General features: G+C 45.7%; 1 protein-coding gene across 1 annotated transcript in view; it reads right to left on the bottom strand.

Annotated features, from left to right (window-relative positions):
- The window catches only part of LOC136679612 (Kv channel-interacting protein 2-like), a 214,041-nt gene that overhangs the window by 115,381 nt on the left and 74,586 nt on the right, over positions 1-24,074 (bottom strand). The gene's annotated exons all lie outside the window — the stretch shown is intronic.

Below are 24,074 nucleotides of genomic sequence, written 5' to 3'. Positions count from 1 at the left end.
ACTTTAGCATCGTTTTGTTAAAGGAAATGTGTTTATTCCTTGTGACAATGTTATAAGATATTCGTAACATCACTTAAGTCATTTCTCCCCAAAACAGACCTCTTTCCCTATTTCCTGAAAGAACACCAGCATTGTCTGTGTCTCTATCAGAGGAGGTGTAAAAGTCCATACATTTCTGAGCTAAATTTTCAACCCTCTTTACCCAATATGCAAATGTCGTTGCTCATATATGTCCAATACTTTTTAAACACGAGCCACTGCAAAAATCACGGACCTGTCAAGTCACACTCATGAGAGGATCAGTGAGACAGAGCCAGCTGACTCAGTCCCATTCAGAAATATGGAAGTGTTATTACAGCAAGTGTTTAATTATTGCCCAGGTCCCTCTGAATGCAGGGTGTCCTACTTTAAGACTAAAATATTACAAATGTTTGCTGACACGAGCTAAAACAAGCCCAAGGTATTTGAGTCTACAAAAGGAGAAGACAAATGGCTGTTCTGAAACAGATACAGGCTTAACTCCTAAACCTAGATCCCATTCCTCAAGGAATCATTCTGGAATGTTTCCCAAATAGTCACCGCATAAGAATAAATCACATCTGAATGTGGACTCTCAAAGAGGCAGGTGCTACAACTTCACGCTACAGAGAAGGAGTTAGAACAGCGACCATCACAGAAAATGTTGCCAACTTCTTGAAAACATAATCCACAAGGAGAAGGGTTTTGCGAGTCAAGCCTACCTTGGGTCAATGTACCAGTGAGAAACCTGTAGAAGTAGCGGGCCACTTTGGTCAGCTGCCGCTTGCACCTCTTCCTGCAGTGGCTCATGATGGGGTCAGCCTGTTCCTTCGGATAATCAGGAGATGCAGAGAAAGCGTGCCTTCTCCTAGCTTCTCTCTTCTCCCTTCTCCTCCCTCTCCCTCTCCCTCTCTCTCTTGCTCTCGTTCCTCAGACCTTCCTCCCCTTCGCTCGTGGGACTCTAGCTGTCAGTCAGAGCCAAGGTTGTAGCCACCTCCCACTTGCTTTGCCGGCACGAGTGCCTCTTTCGTCGACACACAAACCCGGATTCACTACTACTACGAGTCACGGGGTTCTTCAAATTCCAAGCTTCTTTGCCTCCTCCCCCTTCTTCCAGTCCTGCTTTTTTCTTCTCTCTTTTATCACTTGAGGGATACACAAGGCTTAGAAGGTCCCTCTCTCACAGAAAGCAGGTGAAGAAGTGGTGAGGTGGAGAGTGGCAAGAAAGCAAACATTAATCAGAAAACAGCCTCTCCTCTCAACAGGCACGTCATTGGCCTCCGGGGAGCCCAGGCGTGGACACTGGCTCTGAGCCTATCTCTGATGCAGGAGGTAAGTGTGTGTGCGCACAAGTCACTGAGTGTGTTACGCACACAAGCGAATGGAACCAGACGGGTTTGTCCATGCTCTCCACTCCTGTTTGTTCTTACAAAGTCGACAGGCCTCACACGATTGTTGGTAAATCCTGGACCAGTACTCGACTTCTTGTTCTCAAAGTTACCCTTGGGAACACATCTGTTTGGCTTCTTTTAAACCTTTTAAAACTCAATTTCGTCAGAGATCCAGAAGAACTTCTTCAAGAGTAGAACATCTTCTATGATTAGCTGCACAAACACCAGGGGAAGTTGCTGGATGTAGGGATCAGCGAGACGGAAGGAACAGCAGCAGCTGGAGAGAAACAGCCAGAAATGTCAGCATCCAGTGTCCATTTAAAGCCCACTGGGGGCTGGAGAAGTGTAAAGATCGCTTGTCCTCCTCTATCCATCAATCACGGGGAAGCAACAATTCAAGATCTCTTCGACCCTGCTGCTCTAGAGCTCCGAGGCAGCTTTGACCCATGAGTTACAAACACATGCACAGCTTCACTACAGAGAACACGCCACGCTCACAGCTTATTTGCTCTGCCACAGTCCCTCATTTCATTTGTTTTCTCAGTGCATTGATCTGTGGGTAAAGCTTTCTCTCCCTCACTCTGTGCTCTGTGCTCCCATCTTTGCTGGATGCTATGAATTAGAGGTGATTACGGTCGCCTGGGCAACCACAGACTCCGTGGATCCTCCAGCAGCCAATCCTGGCGCTTCCTTTTCCACTCGCTCTGATCAAAGCAAACACAAACGAACCATGCTTCCATCAAGAGGGTGTGTTGCACAAAACGTGACCACCATGGTCTTAAGCTGTGTGTGTGTGTACCAGGCTTCACTCACCTTGTAGGGACTAAGATCTTTATACACACTTACATTTTGATTTGTCTTCCTCGAAGTGTCCACTATGTACATTATTTAGTTATAAACTGCTAAGTGATAAGTCCATGAATTAAATGCAAGTCAAAGTCTGTCCAATGTCCCCACAATGCATGAAAACAAATGTGGATATCTGTTTGTCCTAACAAGAAACCCAGAAATAGTAAACCCCACAAAGTCAGGACCAGTGAATAGTCCCTATCTGCATTTGTTTCTTATTAAATGTAAATAATGTTAATACAATATTCCAGACACAGGAGTAGCACAGAGCAGGCTTTATTTGGATTATTCCCAGCAGATGAGAAGAAAGTATGCAGAGCAACAGATGGAATACACTCTGTAACTGTGGAAGCAGCGTGGTCAGTAGAGCCGAGTGTAAACAGCAAGGTAAGTTTGATCATTTCACCGATTGGTGAATCCTCAAAGCCACATTCCCATATCATTATCTTCCTGAAAAACACTGAAACCACTCTGTTCTTGTCCTCCCTCTCCTCCCTCAGTGTAACGTAAAGTGGACACAAGTTCTCCCACTAATTAGAGGCACGTGAGGGGGCAGGATGTCAATTAAAGGGAAGAACGCAGGCCGAGGGATAATCGTGAGTTTAACGGGATTCTCCTGCCACTGTCGCCTTTGTCCATTTCCTCCAACAGAGACGCCTTAAAACAGACCCAGTTTCTACCTCAGCGCTGACAGCATGACCCTCTCCCTCTCTGCCCTTTCTTAATCCCATTAAAGGACAATTCACAGCTCTCACACACCAGACACTTACGGTCTGTCTTCGCTGTTGTCTCAGGAAGGACATCTGCACTGGGATGATGTCAATCTCATGTGAGAAAATCTTCAGATTGTCCAAGATTTCTTCTGAAATCAAAGCAATCAACAGGTAGTTGGCTGCAGTCCCAGCTTCCACTCATCAGGGAAGGGCTCAAACTAGATATTGCAACATGTCTGTGAGGATTTGATGCCATACAGCCACACAAGTATTGGTAAGATCAGTGCTGGTTTGCATAAAACCCCTCAGACATTTCACTGAACAGTGGGAGAACTTTAAGGTGTTTACCGCATTGACTTTTTTGTGGCTGTAATGGAAAACGATGGGTTTTAATAAAAAGGTGTTTGCTGGACGCGACTGTTACTTAGTGGCTTTTAAAATAAACAAAATGAAAAGTGTGAACAAGAGCAGAAAACCTAATAGGACTGAAGAAGAAATGTGTATTATTTTAGGGAATATGAAAAAAAAAACAGTGCTATCAGGAGCTGTAAACTGCAGGTAACACATGGTGGCACTGTGTGGAGTGTCCAAGGTCGTCTGTTAGTTCACTAGTGATTTAAAAAATTAAGGTCAGATCTTTCTCTTAATAACAGCTCATTGCTCAGAAAGCTATCATTCAGTTACACAATCAGCATCAAAAACCTCAAGACATTTTTTGAAAGCTTTTAGGTCCTTAAATATTTACCCGTGTGGCGCATGCATGATACTCCGGGACATTAGCGGCTCTGTTCACACATGCGCTGATTCTGACTTTACCCAGAGTCTTTACTGGGCACTAGGATGAAAGAAATCTGTGTAAAGTCTGGGACAAATGTTGCAGGTGTGTGTTCTCGCACAGAGCTCCTCCTGGAAAACTCCAGAACATTTCTGGGCTACTGTGCATATGTAAACAGTGCTTAGGACTCCTGAGGCATCACAGCAATGTTGCAGTGACAGAGGGTCAATGGTAGACCACCCTGCTACTCGAGAGCCCAGGTGTGTGTGTGTGTGTTATAATGTCTCCATCATTATTCTAAATGTAGAACAACTTTTCTGTGTATAGATGAAGACGGTTTCTAAATCTGCAAAACACTCGGAACGCTCCTAGAAAGAAATTCTAGCACTTACAACTGGAATCCAGACTCCATACTCACTTCAAAGGGGTTTTGAAGTCCTGGTTTGATGTAGAGCATGAAACAACAATGCAAATGCCTTCAGAGCACAGCGCACCAGACACACTGGGAACAAAGTAAACGCTATGTAGATTTAACATGATGCAGTAACCGCAAAGACAGTGTCAACAAACTGAAATCCTGTCAATATATTAACGTCCATTTATTTTTCATATCCTACAAACTTCCGCGGTTTCCCTCCAGAGCGGTAGATTATTGACTGAATTAATTAATGACTAATAAATGCACCCACGCATGAGCAGGATTCTGACAGACGGCTCCTGACGAGCAGAAGCCAGGATTCCTAATATTCCCCACTCATTAAAATCCCATCCTCCAGAACCAGAGCGTTCGGGATCAAAGAGGCCAGGCATCGCCACATCGCTCAGATCTCGCCGCCAAACAACTGCTTCCACGCTCTGCCTCATCTCACATTGCTTCTTAGGAAACTTTTGGAAGGGAATATTTCAGAGTCTGTTCACTGTGAGTGTCATCAGTTTCCAGTGAATGAACAACCCTCGGACGTCAGACGAACAGCGACACGTCTGTGAGCCTCAGTCAGGGGCTGGAAATGACTTGAGTAAATGTTCTCCTAAGATTTATCACCTCTCTAAGGTTCTGAAATTTACCAGCAGTGGATTTCCCAAGAGTTAATTAACAACTTAGAGCTGCTCTTCCTCACTCAGGGTGCAGGAAAACTCCAGACTAGAGCGTTTTTTTATTTCAATTTTATTTATTTTAAAAGCTGTCCTGAGCTGCTGGATCTCAGGGGTGTTCTAATGCCTTTATTTTTAATTTTGTATAATGTTTTTATTGTTATTTTATATAATAATGTTACATTATAAATTATTTTATAATGATGTCTTATCTGTGTTTAATTCTTATTCTTAGTGCTTTTTACTGTTGTATTTTTGTAGCACTTTCCCTCTGTGTTTACTTTCATGCAGTTAGCGCTCTCCTGAATTTAGAGTCAGTTCCACCTTAAGTAATGTAACTGTAACAGCAAAAATAAGTCAGTGTTACCCCCCTATGAAGCAGGAACAGAACAACATCCTCATCTCGGTTGGTGCTTTTCAGCGTTTGGAGTCTCTCCGTTGTCTAAAAACCTCCAGATGGCGTTTCTCTGCCGTGAGCAGAGAGAGAGAAAGCCTAGCATTGGACCCAGACACTTTGTTTTTTTACCCATTTACAGACACTGGGGCTTCGTAAACACATTAGAGCGGTTTCCAGAGCAAACCGACTGTAGAGCAGCACATGGAGAGGACACACATTTAATACAGAGTGTATACACAGAGGTGCTGATGAATAGTTCCCATTGTTGTGGAGGTGGGGCCTTGTTTTATTGTTTTGTTCTGTTTTTTTGTGTTGGGCTGTTTATGTCCAAGAATCCATCACTTCATTTATTCCTTGCACAGTTTCTCAGACCTCAGAATAAAAATATTCAAATTACAAAGATACCCTGCTGAGGATCATCCCACATCACAACACATCAGCAGCAGCTGAGAACTGAAGGCATCCGGCGCAACACACACACACACACACACAAACACACACCATCCTCCAACATAAAAGTTGTCCATCTGACAGCACCCGACGCGTGAGGAGTGCAGGCAGGAGAAAGAGAATAAAAAATGAAGAGCACACAGGGGTCTGCTGTTGTGTTGACAGAGAGACGGTGGTGGGCAGTGGAGCACTGTCAATATTAAAGTTAGGCCTTCAGTTCGGCTGAATCCCTAAAATAATACACCATTCCACTAGCGTGCCTATGGGCTTCTTCCACGATGTTAGTGCCTGTCTATAGTTATCCACTCGATGCTCAAGTGATGCACGAATCCCAAAGTACGGTGAGGAATATCGTCTTTGAACAGCACGTCTGTAAAAGACTGAGGATCCGATGTGTTGTCGTTGCTTGAAGAGTGCATCATTTATTTTTGTGAATGCTGTTTTATTATTGTCATTTTTCCACAAAAACACACAATCAACAAAAAAACGCCATAAATTTCAAACAGAAACAGGAAAAACAAAAGAACATATGATACACACGAGCACTTTTATAAGCCCGCTGCGTCATGTCCGACACATACAGACTTACTCTGGTGATACAGACCTGCCTCGATTGATTTTATATGATTATGATTTTGAAAAACAACAACAAAAAAGGATTCATTCCCAGGTTTTGTACAGTGTGTTACAAATATAGCTCACTCCTGTAACGTACATATATCAATTTAAGAAGTGTATCCAGATAAAGCAAAAAACTTAACACGATGTGTAGCACATTTTGGGGGCGGGGGGTTTGTCTGGCTGCTCCTGTGAGTTGTACATAGACTCATTTCTGGGCGTTGTGAGCAGACAACAGACGCAGGCAAAACCACATCCCAACCTCAAACAATTATTAAACAGATTACTCACAAAAAAAACAAAAAGTACAATGAAGTGTGCACTGTGCAAACAGGATTACAGCTTTACGCCTCACTGATCATAACCCTAACCCTAACCCTAACCCCAACACAACTGTCTCCTGTGTAACATTCAACAAGTTACAGAGTGTCTGAGTGAAACAGTGCCACCAGTGGACAGGAGCTCACTTATGGACTGGAAAATACTACTGATCTAAATCAATCAATCAATCAATCAATCAATCAATCAATCAATCAATCAGAATCAAACAGAACACAGAACTGTTTGCCTGGCTGCTCCTGTTGTACATAGACTCATTTCTGAGGAACACATTCTATCTGGACTGGAAAAACAGGGTAGTGTATTCATTCACTACTGGGGCAAACTGGGGCTTGACTCCTAACATTCATTCATTCATTCATTGTCTGTAACCCTTATCCAGTTCAGGGTCACGGTGGGTCCGGAGCCTACCCAGAATCATTGAGCGCAAAGCAGGAACATACCCTGGAGGGGGCGCCAATCATTTGTAGATCAACACACACTCCCACACACTCGAACAGTCACACTGAGCATCGCCGCTAATTCCTATTGACAGGACAGTCTTAGCACTATGTGTTGGTTTGTGATTTATAACGTTCAGCAACTGGAAATGGAGATATCGTATTGAAAAAAATCACAGGAGAGAGTTAAAGTATCTGAGGAGACAGAGAGAGAGAGAGGGAGGGAGAGAGAGAGAGAGAGAGAGAGAGAGAGAGAGAGAGAGAGAGAGAGAGAGAAAGAGAGACAGTTAAATAAACAATAAACATCATCATGCTCAATGCCAAGTCACACCTGACCCTCACTGATGTTTATGAGGCTGAGGGCAACACAATCCTCACAGCAATGTTCCAACATCTGGAGCAGGGCTGACCCATAGTCCACAGAAGATAAATAACCCACGGGAAATGGAGAAGGATGAGACGCTTAGTTCCACGCAGCAGCCTCTGTATTCACACCACAGCTGTGTGGCACATGCACAAAGACGGAAAAGTACATCGTTAATAGAGTCTTTTAACACCCCCCCCCCCCCCCAACACACACACACACACACACACACACACACACACACTTCACTCCACCAGCTGCTGCAGATCTCTTTCACAAAGCAGCTCCTCGATTCTAAAGAAAGATCCTGAAGTGAAGCTGAAGTGGAGATTTTCAGCTGAAATCATGCTGAAGTCCATCTGTTGGACCCCCAGAGGGCAGGTACAGTGTGTGGGCAGTGGATCATTCTCAGTGAAGCTGATGTCAGAGGGTGAATCCCATTACCCCTTTGCCCTCACCACTTAGCCATACCCCTCCATAACCCCTAGGGGCAGGGGGCAGTTCTCGGTGGGAGAAAGGGATGAGGTGAAGAGTGAGGGAGGCGTGGCGGTGGGTTAGTACACCTGACACTGCCCTGGTTACTGTCGGTGATGGCCGGGGTGAGTCCAGCAGCTCCTCTGATATCACTGCAGACTGGTGCAGAGCTGCTACAGAGCGCTGCTCTGTTGTGTCCTGATGAAGTATGTGATGAGCACTGCGCCCTGTAACTCACCTCCGGGGCGAGAGGACACTCAGAAACAAGTCTGGCCCTGGGTCAGAGTGTCTGCTCTCTACGTCTACCTGGAGGAACTGTCAGGGGTTGGCTGCTGACTCCATGTAACCCACAGTATAAAGTGTGGATTTAAACAATGGAATATGAGCACTACAGCAGGACTTAGACTTTTAATATTGCATATAAGTGAAATAAAAAATGACACACATTGACTTCCCAGAACTCATTAGGCCCTTCCGAGAAGAACCTGCGGACCCCGAGGGGACTTCTCTGAAACTAATACATTTTTAAGCATGACATCAATGTAAGTACTTTCTGGGGCCACTGTAAGTAGAAGCTCAAGCCTGAGAAAAGATTGGACACTGAAGGTCCAGTCATTACAGCTCCACTGAGACATTAAGGGGCATAAAGAGTGGGGGACTACACCACCACAGACCGAGAGACAGAACGACACATGAAGGAGAAGTGAGTCTGGAAGAGAGCAGATGCAGAAACTCAATAAGATATTATCATCTTCATTCACACCGTCCACAGTGGAACACAGTTTGGTCCAAACCCCACGAGCCCCACAGCAGTGTTCTCCCCCTGTGTAAACAGCCCTGTTCAGAACGCCCGCTTTCAGCACCTGTTCCTTTAAATGATAATGAGCCGCTCGCTGTTCACCCCGACCCCGAGCACACAGCAGTGAGGAGCGAGGAGCAGAAGCTCTGGTTTTTAGCCGTTTTCGCTCAGTTCTCTTTCTTCTCCGTTTTTACTCAGTGCTCTTATTTCTCCGCGCTCGTTGGGTCTGTTTTGCTGAGTTTAACCTCGTCTTTGCGCTCTCACATAAACACGGGTCCAGCGCTGTGATTAGACAGACTCGGACGAGGGGGCAGGGCCATTCTAAAGTCTCTGCACTTGACGTCAGAAGCGGAGCAGAATCAGAACAGCGGTGGTCTCTAGGTTCACACTTTAATGTGAACATGAAGCAGAGAGTGTCCTCTTTAAGGTGGTCTAGTTTCTTGAACAGAATGGGGACAACAAGTGGTCTGAAAATGGTCTCATTAAGCTCTGGAGTCAAGACACAGCTGGAGGGACAGCCCCGTGTCTCAGTTTCAGGTCACACCTGTGGCGCCAGGATAATTTACTGTTTTGGGATGTCATTTTTTTTTTGTTGTTATTGAAGAAAACTCCAAAACTGAGACACTACCTTAGATCTGAATCTAGGCTGTGGGGTCAGTGTCTGTAGAACTGCTCTGTCCCTCTGTCCTCTGTTGGACAGCGTCCTGTGTCACCGATGAAGGACTAGAGGACGAGCGACACACACTGTGCAGCGACAGATGAGCTACTGTCTCTGACTTTACATCTACAAGGTGGACCAACGAGGGAGGAGTGTCTCACAGAGTGGACAGAGAGTGGACACAGGGTTTAAAAACTCCAGCAGCACTGCTGTGTCTGATCCACTCTACACCAGCACAACACACACTAACACACCACCACCACGTCAGTGTCACTGCAGCGCTGAGAATGATCCACCACCACATCACACCTGCTCTGTGGGGGTCCTGAGCGCTGAATCGAACGTGGTTTTGAAACTGGACATAAGTGTGTGTGTGTGTGTGTTACTCAGAGTGGCACTAACGCACGTTGATAAAGCCCTGTCAGTTCTCGCTGCATCTTAGACTCCTCTTAATCATGTTCTCACTGCAGCAGCCTTTTGATCTCCCTCTTCTTTTGAACATTACCAGTGTGAGTCTCCACCTCCTGCCGCTGCCGCTCAGGCTTCCTTCTCGTTCTTGGTGACAGGACTCCATCTCTGCTGCTTCTGGATCAGTGTCACTCCTGAGGACATTCAGACGTAAGGCTGCTTCAAACCTGGGAGAACCTCCACGTAAACAGTGTCCGCCCAAACTGCCCTGCGCTACGGCCGTCAGATGTTGGAGGAGGAGACAGTGCTGTTCCTTCACTCCTCCTGCCCTTCATTTTCCTGATGGTCACGGGATCAAGCCGTAACCTTCTGTTCCCAAACTGCCACTTCAGAATGTACTGTGACATGATGCAATTTCACTGCAACTGGGAAAACAATGTGGGACAAAGCAGTCAGTGACAAAGCTGAAGCAGATACTCTTCAGAATTGTTAAACCCTGTGTCCACACACGTCTCCCATTGGTCCGTGTTTATTTTAATAACTGCACAACTATAACACTATACTGGAGGACGGATGTAGGCCCGGCAGTCAGGCTCTGACACAGACACAGACCTCTGCTTCCCTCTAGTGGATATAGACCAACAACTGCAGCTCAGGAGCTCAAGGAATGATTATTCCAGTGTAACACCTCTCTAAAATCTGATTCTACATTTCTGAAAACAACTTCCACAACCAGTGACGCCACTCCTGGACGAAGTGCAGTGCAGCAGTGGCCCATAACAGTCGCTCCTATACGAACCCTGAACACGCGAGGAACCTTTGCCATGATTAAAGGGTGTCCACGTGGTGAGGGTTCTTCAGGTCGATGGAGAACGTGCTGTAGATGGTTCTATACGCCACCTTTTAGAGAAGGGTTCTGCACGGCAACATCAAGACAAACTTGACATCGTCAGCATCCTGAGAGCACTGTGAGTCACAGAGTGAAATTACATCACTGCTCTCCTCAAATTCATATAATTATTAATAATAAGTAAATGAACGTTAACATGAAGCTATGGATTAAACAGAAATAAACAGCAGTACCCTGTTACAATGTGAACAAACGATTCTACAGCACTGCCTCTGTTTCTCCACACAGTTTTCAGTTTAAACACAGGAGCTACAGAAGGTTCTCTGAGCAATGCCTTAGAAGAACCACGTTAGGTTCCATAAAGAACCGATGTTTTTGACATGTCTGAATGTGTGAAGAACCCTAAGATGGAGAGTTTTAAACCTTTAAAAGGTTCTTCACACTCACACGGCTCTTACACAAACAGAACCCTTTGTAGATCCTTTATGTTTAAGCGTGATTGACCACTAGAGGGCGCACTTACACCAGCCATGAGTTGAAAAGCCTGGTGCTGGTTGAGCGTTTCTCAGTCCTGCTCACCTCGGGTCCTGCACACTGGGTCAGAACAGAGCCGGAGAGATGACCACAGCTCCCTTTAATGAGGTCATCAGCGAAGCAGGGGACCACTGAGGACCACATCCCCTGTCCGTCTCACTGCTCTGCGTTTGTGCGGTGTTCTCTGGGGTGATGGAGTTCCTCTGGGACGAGCTGGAGCGGTGTTTGTGATCCAGAACTAATCACACAGACTGTACACAAATGGTCTACTAGTTACACACTGGCGTAACCAGCTTTGTGTTTGTTCACTCTCAGTGACCATTGGCCCCTATTCCATTTGTATTTACACATCAGTGAACACAATAACACAATAACGGTGTATATTTCATTAGCTGTGAATAAGCGACCAGTATTTACATGGTACTTAATACTACACCTTTACAACAGTCTTGTTATGTTTTTATGATTATGATTCATACACTGACAACAGACAATATACAGAGTAAACCCTCTCTTATGACCCTGTAAACAATATAACTGCAGGTGATGTGAACCTGAAGATGAACTTTGATACTATTCGAATGAAGATGTGCTCTTAGATTTCTCATGCAACTTACAAATCATCCAAAGATAAACCTGTATCTGTGTGTGTGTGTGTGTGTGTGTGTGTGTGTGTGTAGTTACTACATCATTTGAACGCAGCAGCTGTCCTTCACACTGTGTAAATTTCTGTGTAAATGAATGGACCAATAGAAACGCTCCAAAGTACTGGGAATAAAATTGTTTTTTCTAACTCAGTGATGACATTAAAGTTGGGACTAAGATGCCAGTAAGTTACATAAGAAATCCTACAATGTTCCTGAAATATGCTTCCCTGTCGCTGCCGGCACAGAATAAATAATCAACCCTACCTCTAACCTTCAGCCTGATTCAATCCTCAAGCCTAAACCTTACACTAGCCTTAAGCCTAACTCTAGTCCTAAACCTAACTGTAATCTCCACAGGGTCAGGAGCCGCGGAACTGTCTCCTGTGTAACATTCTCCCACAACAGTTTACAGCACGGTTTCTGTGATTCTTCTTTAGGTTCAGAACAGACAGTTGGTGTGGATTTAGTGAAACAGTGCCTCCAGTGGACACTTTTAGTCTCATTTAGACGTTAGAATTAAAGAAATATAATATTGACCCTTGACCCATTTGTCCACGTCACGTTTACAAACAGAGCTGTGTGTCAGACAGTAGAGGAGCTCAGGCTGTGTCCCAAAGTAATTTTCTGACATACAATGTGCCCTACGGAGGGTGTAGGGAGACATTTGGGATTCAGCCTCAGCTTCACTGTGGTGTAGAAACCTCTCACTGATCACTCACACTTTCAGACGAGGAGAAGTACTTTATTAAACTTTAACCCAAACCAGGAAAGACTGAGACGGAGGAATACGGGGCTTGTGTCTGTCGTCTCTTACACACTACAACAACACAGGAGTGAAATAAGACGATAACTGAAGCTGGTGTGTGATCTGTGTGTGAATAACTCACTCAGATTCAGACAGAGAGCAGAGACACGCATTAGAGTCTGATGCTAACAGCTTTACATTAGACCCTATGATGAAAATGCTAATGTGGCTAACAGAGAATAACTGTCTTTTCCTCCTCATTATGCTCCACTGTGGATTTATTTACCCCCGACACAGAGAGGACATGGGTCTCTGTGCTTCTGAGTGCTGTGAGACTCTTTCCAGCGCAGGGAGAACAGCTGTGTATGAGATAAGCTCAGTTTTTCCCATTTGTTTACATTAGTTCTGCACTCTTAAGTCAGACTATCGCTCCCCAATATGTGGCCCAGGCCAAAATCATTACATCACTGCAACCCATGAGTACCCGAGCTGCGCCTGTTACTCGTGTGTTTTATCATTTTTGGAGAGCTTGTTATTAGTGGACATATGTATTCTGAATTAACTGCAGTCCAGTGTACACTGTGCTGCTGTTACTCTTCTGTTTACAGCAGTGTGACTTATACTCTACTCTCAAAGTGATTGACCTCATGTGACATGAACCAGTAATGAACTGAATCAATTATCCAGAGTGGGCTCCCACTTATCAGCGATGACAGATTCAAGTGTACACTGCTCACCAGCCGGCTCCACATCAGAAGCAGTAATCACACAGAGCTTATGTGATTTGTATTAAACTGGAGGCAATTACGTAATACCTGCCCCCTACCATCAGGGCATCATCAACACGACGCATACGGCTTATATAACACCGCTCAGATCCGAGGTTAAAACTCGGCCGGTTCAGAGGCGTTAAGTCCTCTTAATAAGGGCACCAAGAGGGCAATAAACACACCACAGCTGCCCTGGAAGCCCAGTTTATTTCTGGCGAAGGATTAGGATGCGTCCAAACGCTGAGTGACCAGAGACCAGCCGCCGTCTTTTTCCCACAAAGTTTAATCAGCGCTGGGATTACTCTGGATTTCACAAGTTTCTTTGGCATGAGTTTAAATAAGAGTTTTGGAGGAACTGGAGAAAAGCCCTCACCCAGAGGGGTACAGCCCTCAGACCCAGAGGGGTACAGCCCTCAGACCCAGGGGGGTAAAGCTCTCAGACCCAGAGGGGTAAAGCTCTCAGACCCAGGGGGGTAAAGCCCTCAGACCCAGAGGAGTACAGCCCTCAGACCCAGAGGGGTACAGCCCTCAGACCCAGAGGGGTAAAGCTCTCAGACCCAGGGGGGTACAGCCCTCAGACCCAGAGGGGTACAGCCCTCAGACCCAGAGGGGTAAAGCTCTCAGACCCAGGGGGGTAAAGCCCTCAGACCCAGAGGGGTACAGCCCTCAGACACAGAGGGGTAAAGCTCTCAGACCCAGAGGGGTACAGCCCTCAGACCCAGAGGGGTACAGCCCTCAGACCCAGAAGGGTACAGCCCTCACCCAGAGGGGTACAGCCCTCAGACCCAGAGGGGTACAGCCCTCAGACCCAGAGGGGTAAAGCCCTCAGACCCAGAGGGGTAAAGCTCCCAGACCCAGAGGGGTAAAGCCCTCAGACCCAGAGGAGTAAAGCTCTCAGACCCAGAGGGGTAAAGCTCTCAGACCCAGAGGGGTAAAGCTCTCAGACCCAGAGGGGTAAAGCTCTCAGACCCAGAGGAGTAAAGCTCTCAGACCCAGAGGGGTAAAGCTCTCAGACCCAGAGGGGTACAGCCCTCAGACCCAGAGGGGTAAAGCTCTCAGACCCAGGGGGGTAAAGCCCTCAGACCCAGAGGGGTACAGCCCTCAGACACAGAGGGGTAAAGCTCTCAGACCCAGAGGGGTAAAGCTCTCAGACCCAGAGGGGTACAGCCCTCAGACCCAGAAGGGTACAGCCCTCACCCAGAGGGGTACAGCCCTCAGACCCAGAGGGGTACAGCCCTAAGACCCAGAGGGGTACAGCCCTCAGACCCAGAGGGGTACAGCCCTCAGACCCAGGGGAGTACAGCCCTCAGACCCAGAGGGGTAAAGCTCTCAGACCCAGAGGGGTAAAGCCCTCAGACCCAGAGGGGTAAAGCTCCCCAGACCCAGAGGAGTAAAGCTCTCAGACCCAGAGGGGTAAAGCTCTCAGACCCAGAGGGGTAAAGCTCTCAGACCCAGAGGGGTAAAGACATAATGTGCACATTTTAAGCATACTGATATATTTCAGTTGTGTACAGTTGTGTAAACAGTTGCTCTCGTGTTTTTTCTGGTGAAGCTTTGTTATATAAAATAGCTGCACTGCTATTTTTAGGCGTGAACATAAGAGCAAGGAGAATGTGATCTTAGATCTGCATCTCACATCAGCTCTACCCACATATCCTCTCACAGCAAGGCTACCAGACAACACTGCCTTTACCCAAAGAGGGGGAGAGTACAGGGGGCAGGGGAGGGGAGCGGCACATGGCCCAGGGTCTAGGTACTGCAGCTAGAACAGAACAAACATTTAAAAGAAAACACACACAAAACACACAAAGATTTTCAAAATCAGACCCTGTTTCTCATCGAAAAGGGGTCTCACAAAATAGATTTTATGGCATTCAGACACAGGATTTGTTTACATTCAGAAACTGCATCTTTTAAGGTGGAACGGTGCGTGTGAGTAAGAAGTGACTGTATCTTTTAAGGTGGAGCAGTGCGTGTGAGTAAGAAGCGACTGTATCTTTTAAGGTGGAGCGGTGTGTGTGAGTAAGAAGCAATTATCTTTTAAGGTGGAGCGGTGTGTGTGAGTAAGAAGCGACTGTATCTTTTAAGGTGGAGCGGTGTGTGTGAGTAAGAAGCGACTGTATCTTTTAAGGTGGAGCGGTGTGTGTGAGTAAGAAGCGACTGTATCTTTTAAGGTGGAGCGGTGTGTGTGAGTAAGAAGTGACTGTATCTTTTAATGTGGAGCAGTGTGTGTGAGTAAGAAGCGACTGTATCTTTTAATGTGGAGCGGTGTGTGTGAGTAAGAAGCGACTGTATCTTTTAAGGTGAAGCGGTGTGTGTGAGTAAGAAGCGACTGTATCTTTTAATGTGGAGCGGTGTGTGTGAGTAAGAAGCGACTGTATCTTTTAATGTGGAGCGGTGTGTGTGAGTAAGAAGCGACTGTATCTTTTAATGTGGAGCGGTGTGTGTGAGTAAGAAGCGACTGTATCTTTTAATGTGGAGCGGTGTGTGTGAGTAAGAAGCGACTGTATCTTTTAATGTGGAGCGGTGTGTGTGAGTAAGAAGCGACTGTATCTTTTAATGTGGAGCGGTGTGTGTGAGTAAGAAGCGACTGTATCTTTTAAGGTGGAGTGGTGTGTGTGAGTAAGAAGTGACTGTATCTTTTAATGTGGAGCGGTGCGTGTGAGTAAGAAGTGACTGTATCTTTTAAGGTGGAGCGGTGTGTGTGAGTAAGAAGCGACTGTATCTTTTAAGGTGGAGCGGTGCGTGTGAGTAAGAAGCGACTGTATCTTTTAAGGTGGAGCGGTGTGTGTGAGTAAGAAGCGACTGTATCTTTTAAGGTGGAGCGGTGCGTGTGAGTAAGAAGCGACTGTATCTTTTAAGGTGGAGCGGTGTGTGTGAGTAAGAAGCGACTGTATCTTTTAAGGTGGAGTGGTGTGTGTGAGTAAGAAGTGACTGTATCTTTTAAGGTGGAGCGGTGTGTGTGAGTAATAAGCGACTGTATCTTTTAAGGTGGAGCGGTGCGTGTGAGTAAGAAGCGACTGTATCTTTTAAGGTGGAGCGGTGTGTGTGAGTAAGAAGCGACTGTATCTTTTAATGTGGAGCGGTGCGTGTGAGTAAGAAGCGACTGTATCTTTTAATGTGGAGCGGTGTGTGTGAGTAAGAAGCGACTGTATCTTTTAATGTGGAGCGGTGCGTGTGAGTAAGAAGTGACTGTATCTTTTAAGGTGGAGCGGTGTGTGTGAGTAAGAAGCGACTGTATCTTTTAAGGTGGAGCGGTGCGTGTGAGTAAGAAGCGACTGTATCTTTTAAGGTGGAGCGGTGTGTGTGAGTAAGAAGCGACTGTATCTTTTAAGGTGGAGCGGTGTGTGTGAGTAAGAAGGGACTGCATCTTTTAATGTGGAGCGGTGTGTGAGTAAGAAGCGACTGTATCTTGTTGGTGTCTGAAGTGTAAATTGTCTGTAAGTGTTTATTCACTGTTTGAATTCCCACAGAAACTCATGTGTAACTCGAGCTGTTTAGTTTTGTAGCACTTTTGCTGTGTTTACTTTCATGCAGTTAGCGCTCTCCTGAATTTAGAGTCAGTTCCACCTTAAGTAATGTAACTGTAACAGCAAGATAGGGCTGAGTTAGGGCTGTGTACAAACATGAGAGTTTTTTCAGCATGAACAGAGCAGAGAGCAGCGAATGGTGAAAGGGGAACATCCTCTAGTTTGTATCAGTTTTTTAAAATAAAAATTCCAAACAATGCCTTTAAAAAAAAGAAATAAATGTATATTTATCAGAGGTTCTACTTAGTTCAGCTTATTTAAAGCATGGCTGGATGCATGGAACCCGCTCTACAGAGCATAATTTTTAACAGTTCAGTCAGGGATGAGAGAGTAATTCAATTCTGCGTCTCATGTCGATTCTCCATCAGAGCTAAAGCGGGTCTGTCGCACCAGTTCTGAGAGCTGTGGCCTGCATTCCCAAGCAGGATTTGAAGGACAGGGCCATTTCCCTCCAATAAAAAAGGGACATCAGGACTGACAGAGTATTTAGTGCAATATTAATATCAAAACACTGAAGCAGCAAAAGCAAACCTCTCTGTGACCCTCATCTTGAGAACCGTGTTTGCTTTGATGTCTGTGTTTGTTCACTGTGAGTGTCCAGTGACAGGGCCTTCATCAGAAGGTGTGATCACAAAAGACCTTCACATTACTCTATAGTCAACCATCCTGAAGTGTGGGAGGCAAAAAGTCTCAGCACCACAGTGGTGCCACTTTAAAATACATATTTTATTGTTAAATCCAGTCAGATTACTATGGCGTCAAAATAGGTTCTAAAGCTCTGAGAACCAAAAAAATGACTCTATAATAAATAAGTGACATTTTGTAATTGAGAAAACTGTTATTAACATTGAGAGAGTAATAAAAACAGATTTATAAACAGAATATTATCTGTATGTAATTATCTATTTTGAGTGTAATATTAATGAAGAATCCGTCATCACTTTCATTCCGTCTATTCTCACTTGCGCTTCTCTCAGTCTCGCTGTCGCCTCCAGAAGCAGACAGTAATTGGCTGCTGAAGTTAAGCCCCGTCCAACCATTCAGCACACCCTAGATTAACCATTTATAGTTTGACTCTAAGCCTCTATGACAAGACATAATTCTAAGCCTCAGAGAGAACAACCTCAGAGAGAACAGCCTCAGAGAGAACAGCCTCAGAGAGAACAGCCTCAGAGAGCACAACCTCAGAAAGAACAGCCTCAAAGAGCACAGCCTCAGAAAGAACAGCCTCAGAGAGAACAACCTCAGAGAGAACAGCCTCAGAGAGAACAGCCTCAGAGAGCACAACCTCAGAGAGCACAACCTCAGAAAGAACAGCCTCAAAGAGCACAGCCTCAGAAAGAACAGCCTCAGAGAGAACAACCTCAGAGAGAACAACCTCAGAGAGAACAGCCTCAGAGAGAACAGCCTCAGAAAGAACAGCCTCAGAGAGAACAGCCTCAGAGAGCACAACCTCAGAGAGCACAACCTCAGAAAGAACAGCCTCAAAGAGCACAGCCTCAGAGAGAACAGCCTCAGAGAGAACAACCTCAGAGAGAACAACCTCAGAGAGAACAGCCTCAGAGAGAACAGCCTCAGAGAGCACAACCTCAGAGAGCACAACCTCAGAGAGAACAGCCTCAGAGAGAGCAACCTCAGAGAGAACAACCTCAGAGAGAACAGCCTCAGAGAGAACAGCCTCAGAGAGAACAACCTCAGAGAGAACAGCCTCAGAGAGAACAGCCTCAGAGAGCACAACCTCAGAGAGAACAGCCTCAGAGAGAACAGCCTCAGAGAGCACAACCTCAGAGAGCACAACCTCAGAGAGAACAGCCTCAGAGAGCACAACCTCAAAGAGAACAGCTACCTGTTGCAAGCTGGAAGAAGCACAGTGAGAACCTCTTGCTCTCTCACTCACCCTCTCTCTCTCTGTAAAGGTGCTTTTTACAGAGAACTTTACAGAGAGAGAGTCTCGGCTCACAGTGAGTGTGTGGGAGGGAACAGGGGCCTGAGACATCTCTGTAGAGTGAGGGAGGTATGGAGGGGAGAGAGAGAGAGAGAGAGAGATGGAAAGCGAGAGAAAGTTCCTCTCAGTTGAGTCACTCACTGCTGTGGCCTGGTGCTGGTGAACAACAGGCCTCCACTGAGAAGGTCACAGCACTGCAGCAGATGCAAATGAGTTTGTTCGAACGGCAGCTGAAATCACTCCGCTGCTTCAATTACAGTCTCAATTACACTGGGACCTTTTACACCATGAAAGATAAGGGTGTGCAGTGTGTGTTGTGTGTGTGTTTGTTTGTGAGAGAGAGAGAGAGAGAGAGAGAAAGAGAGAGAGAGAGAGAGAGAGAGAGAGAGAGAAAGCTACACATCCATCTATCACAAAGTGCTCCAAAGTCGGGAGGATGAGCCTTCCTCTGAGACGTGAAGCCAATCCTCTCCAAACTGCTACTAACAGTGACCTTGGAGCTCAAGACGCTTGGAGGAGAGCACTAACCGATGCGTAGACTACGGAGGGAGGAAAGTCTGAGGAAATGAGGAGCGCTCACTAGCGCTCTGCTAAAGCGCCACATTGATTACGTTGCCATGGTGATGCCACTGTCAATCATTCAGTGATGTGCCCCGCCCCCTCAGCTCAGAGCAGGACAGAAAGGTTTTGTGGATTTTAAACTTTATTTAAACTGCTTTATTAGTGAAATGTATATGGAACACAAGGTTGTTAAAAGTTTATTGCTTATTTATTCTTACATCAAATCAAGTGGATTTTGTCATTTCAACTACATTTCACATTCAGTGTGAACAGCGCACAGTGAAACTACACTGTGTTCCTCCAGAACCAAGGGGCTACATTAAAAAAAAAACAACTCGCACAAGACACGAGTACAAACATATACAACATCATAAGACCAGTAAACGATACACACTCGGGAGGGGGGTGCATCTCGACTCGTCTCGGTTCACACTGGGGGTGATGTGAATGAAATAAATTGCAGTAAACTATGGTGATGTTTGATGAAGATAATTTTAATAAAGGAACAGAAATGTAAACGAGTGTAAATATGATACACTAAGGACAGCAGTGATTGTCTTTCAACACTCAATTTAGATAAATACACAGATCAGTAGAGAGAGAGAGAGAGAGAGAGAGAGAGAGAGACTCAGAGAGAGAAAGAGAGAGAGAGACTCAGAGAGAGAGAGAAAGAGAGACTCAGAGAGACAGAGAAAGAGAGAGAGAAAGAGATAGGCTCAGAGAGAGAGAGAGAGAGAGAGAGAGAGAGGCTCAGAGAGAGACAGAAAGAGATAGAGAGAGAGAGAGAGAGAGGCTCAGAGAGAGACAGAAAGAGAGAGAGAGAGAGAGAGAGAGAGAGAGAGAGAGAGACTCAGAAAGAGAAAGAGATAGGCTCAGAGAGAGAGAGACTCAGAGAGAGAGAGAGAGAGAGAAACTCAGAGAGGGAGAGAGAGAGAGAGAGTGAGAGAGAGAGAGAGAGAGAGAGAGAGGCTCAGAGAGTGAGGCTCAGAGAGAGAGGCTCAGAGAAAGAAAGAGAAAGAGGCTCAGAGAGAGAGAGAGAGAAAGAGAAAGAGAGGCTCAGAGAAAGAGAGAGAGAGAGAGAGGGGCTCAGAGAGAGAACTGAAGAACCTCTTCACGGTGCAGAGAACCCTTTATTCATGCAATGTTCATCAATTGTTTAGGGTTCTAGAGCCATTTTCTTTACCTTGTAGAACCATCATTTTTAAGCGTGTACCAGAAGTGTAAATAATAACTGGAAATAAGCCGAGTTCAGTGTGCAGCAGGAGACCAGCGCCCACTGCCTCTGAAGACATCTGATGAAAATGAAGCTGTAAACATCGAGTGGTCACACAAGCTCCATCCTCAAAGTCCACAGACCCTCTCTCTCTAATGACCTCAGGTTACAACACACTTCTTTAAGCAGACAGCCTTCACAAATCAGAGGTTTACAAAGGGTCACTCAGCAGTTTCCTCTAACTGTGTAATCGATAGTAGGTAGCGCAAGGCATCGTAACAAGACCAGCACCATCGAGAGCAAGGGGCTTTGGCTTATTGGTCTGCTTAGAAAACCTCAACAAAAACTCTAAACCACATGAAGCCCAGCTCTCTGTACTTTTCTACTGCCTGGTACCGACTCTACTGGAGTCTACTCTCTGTTGGTCCATGGTTGGTTTCCCACAGCTCCCTCCTCGATATGTATCAGGTGTCGTCTACAAACCCCCGTCTCTAACAGGAACAACAAGCTTTAGAAACCACAACAACGGCGGCGGTAACGTTAAGCGGTGTTTACTCATGGTGTATCGGCGTGTTGTTGTTGTTTGGGACTGAACACAGCTCCGTTTTCAGTTCAGACAGATCAGTAGAGTTTGTTCCTTCCTTGTTGCAGCGTCCAGCTCTCGCTGGATTCTTTCGTCAGCCACCGATCCAAGGAGCGTTTGAACCTCTTCAAAAGACCACGGCGTAATTTTACGAGCTGCCGTCGTGAGTCGGATAAAAACAAACGTGATCTCTGCTGCAGCTGGAGATTTTACAGATGGAGAGTTGGTGCTGGTCGTCTGCGTTGCGTGGCGTAGAGTGACGACTCTCTCTGGACAATCAGCGCTCTGCAAGGTTTACACGCCACGGTTTAGTCCCTACTCGACTCGCTCTGAACCACGAGAGAACAGCCACTAAACAAGAACCCGCTTCCAGAACCAGGACCTGATTCACCTGGTGGAGGAGTGGAACAGACGAGTCGAATAGAGTAGGGACTCTGCAGTGGAAAAGCACCATTACAGTCCTCTCTCCTTCATTCCTCTCTGCTATACTCTTCTAACAGTTACTCATTAGACAAAGTGACCACAGAAGTATTTCGGCGGCGCCCTGTGGAGCATTCCTCGCTGGGTTATTCTTGTCTAAAGTGAGCCTGGCTGATGAGAGCAGGATAATAAAGGCTTTGATCAGAGAAATCCAACTCTCTCCCATCCTCCAAATCTCGTTCGAGAGTTTTAACAAGTGCTCCACTCTCTCAGCTCCGCTGTCACTTTTCCCTGCCCCATATTTCTCCTCTATGAAGTGCCTCTCTCTGACTCTGGCTCACAACGCCTGCTGTGCGGCCGGATCTTAGGCTGGGATCCGCGCTTGTTGACAGCAGAAGCTAATAGCCCGTGCTAAACGGGAGCACTCTCGATTGTAATCAGCCACTCGGTTATTGATAGCACTTCAGTAGCAACATTTCTGAGCCAACGGATTATACTTTAACCATCAAACAAATGTCACAGACATGACTGAGAGGCATCTGCTTCTAGAGCCACTTTCTTACACTACACTATGTTGTGAGATTTGTAGACGTGGGGGAATGATGTTTTATAAAGCTATTTATCAGAACAGTAATTAATTTACACAAAATCACACAAATAAAAATAAATAAGATTATTCTTGTAAGTGTGACATTCTGTGTGAATGCGTGGGTTTAACTCTTTCCAAACCCCTCCTTGTGGAAGTCTATTATTACTTATTACTTAGTATTATTTAAGGCCCCATGCACACACTGCCTGTGTTTTTCCTCCTGTCCACAAACAGCGCTGTAGGTCACTGACTGAAAACTGAGGTTTTATACGTGCTCTTCAAGGTGGAATCATGTTTATAGACAAAACTCATGTTTTCTAAAACACTGTACACACACAGCTTCTCACTCCCTCTACAGTGAACTACATCAGTCATAAACTACACTGTACACACACAGCTTCTCACTCCCTCTACAGTGAACTACATCAGTCATAAACTACACTGTACACACACAGCTCCTCGCTCCCTCTACAGTGAACTACATCAGTCATAAACTACACTGTACACACACAGCTTCTCACTCCCTCTACAGTGAACTACATCAGTCATAAACTACACTGTACACACACAGCTCCTCGCTCCCTCTACAGTGAACTACATCAGTCATAAACTACACTGTACACACACAGCTCCTTGCCCCCTCAACAGTGAACTACATCAGTCATAAACTACACTTTACACACACAGCTCTTTGCCCCCTCAACAGTGGACTACATCAGTCATAAACTACAATGTACACACACAGCTCCTCGTTCCCTCTACAGTGAACTACATCAGTCACAAACTACACTGTACACACACAGCTCCTCACTCCCTCTACAGTGAACTACATCAGTCATAAACTACACTGTATACACACAGCTCCTCACTCCCTCTACAATGAACTACATTAGTCATAAACTACACTGTACACACACAGCTCCTCACTCCCTCTACAGTGTACTACATTAGTCATAAACTACACTGTACACATAGCTCCTCCCTCCCTCTACAGTGAACTACATCAGTCACAAACTACACTGTACACACACAGCTCCTCACTCCCTCTACAGTGAACTACATCAGTCATAAACTACACTGTATACACACAGCTCCTCACTCCCTCTACAATGAACTACATTAGTCATAAACTACACTGTACACACACAGCTCCTCTCTCCCTCTACAGTGGACTACATCAGTCATAAACTACAATGTACACACACAGCTCCTCGTTCCCTCTACAGTGAACTACATCAGTCACAAACTACACTGTACACACACAGCTCCTCACTCCCTCTACAGTGAACTACATCAGTCATAAACTACACTGTATACACACAGCTCCTCACTCCCTCTACAATGAACTACATTAGTCATAAACTACACTGTACACACACAGCTCCTCACTCCCTCTACAGTGTACTACATTAGTCATAAACTACACTGTACACATAGCTCCTCCCTCCCTCTACAGTGAACTACATCAGTCACAAACTACACTGTACACACACAGAGCTCCTCACTCCCTCTACAGTGAACTACATCAGTCACAAACTACACTGTACACATAGCTCCTCACTCCCTCTACAGTGTACTACATCAGTCACAAACTACACTGTACACACACAGAGCTCCTCACCCCCTCTACAGTGAACTACATCAGTCACAAACTACACTGTACACAGACAGTTCCTCACTCTCTCTACAGTGAACTACATCAGTCACAAACTACACTGTACACACATAGCTCCTCACTCCCTCTACAGTGAACTACATCAGTCATAAACTACACTGTATACACACAGCTCCTCACTCCCTCTACAATGAACTACATTAGTCATAAACTACACTGTACACACACAGCTCCTCACTCCCTCTACAGTGTACTACATTAGTCATAAACTACACTGTACACACAGA

The sequence above is a fragment of the Hoplias malabaricus genome, chromosome 2, assembly GCF_029633855.1.
Source record: "Hoplias malabaricus isolate fHopMal1 chromosome 2, fHopMal1.hap1, whole genome shotgun sequence".
Classification (NCBI taxonomy): domain Eukaryota; kingdom Metazoa; phylum Chordata; class Actinopteri; order Characiformes; family Erythrinidae; genus Hoplias; species Hoplias malabaricus.
This window is presented reverse-complemented; position numbering and strand designations above follow the sequence as displayed.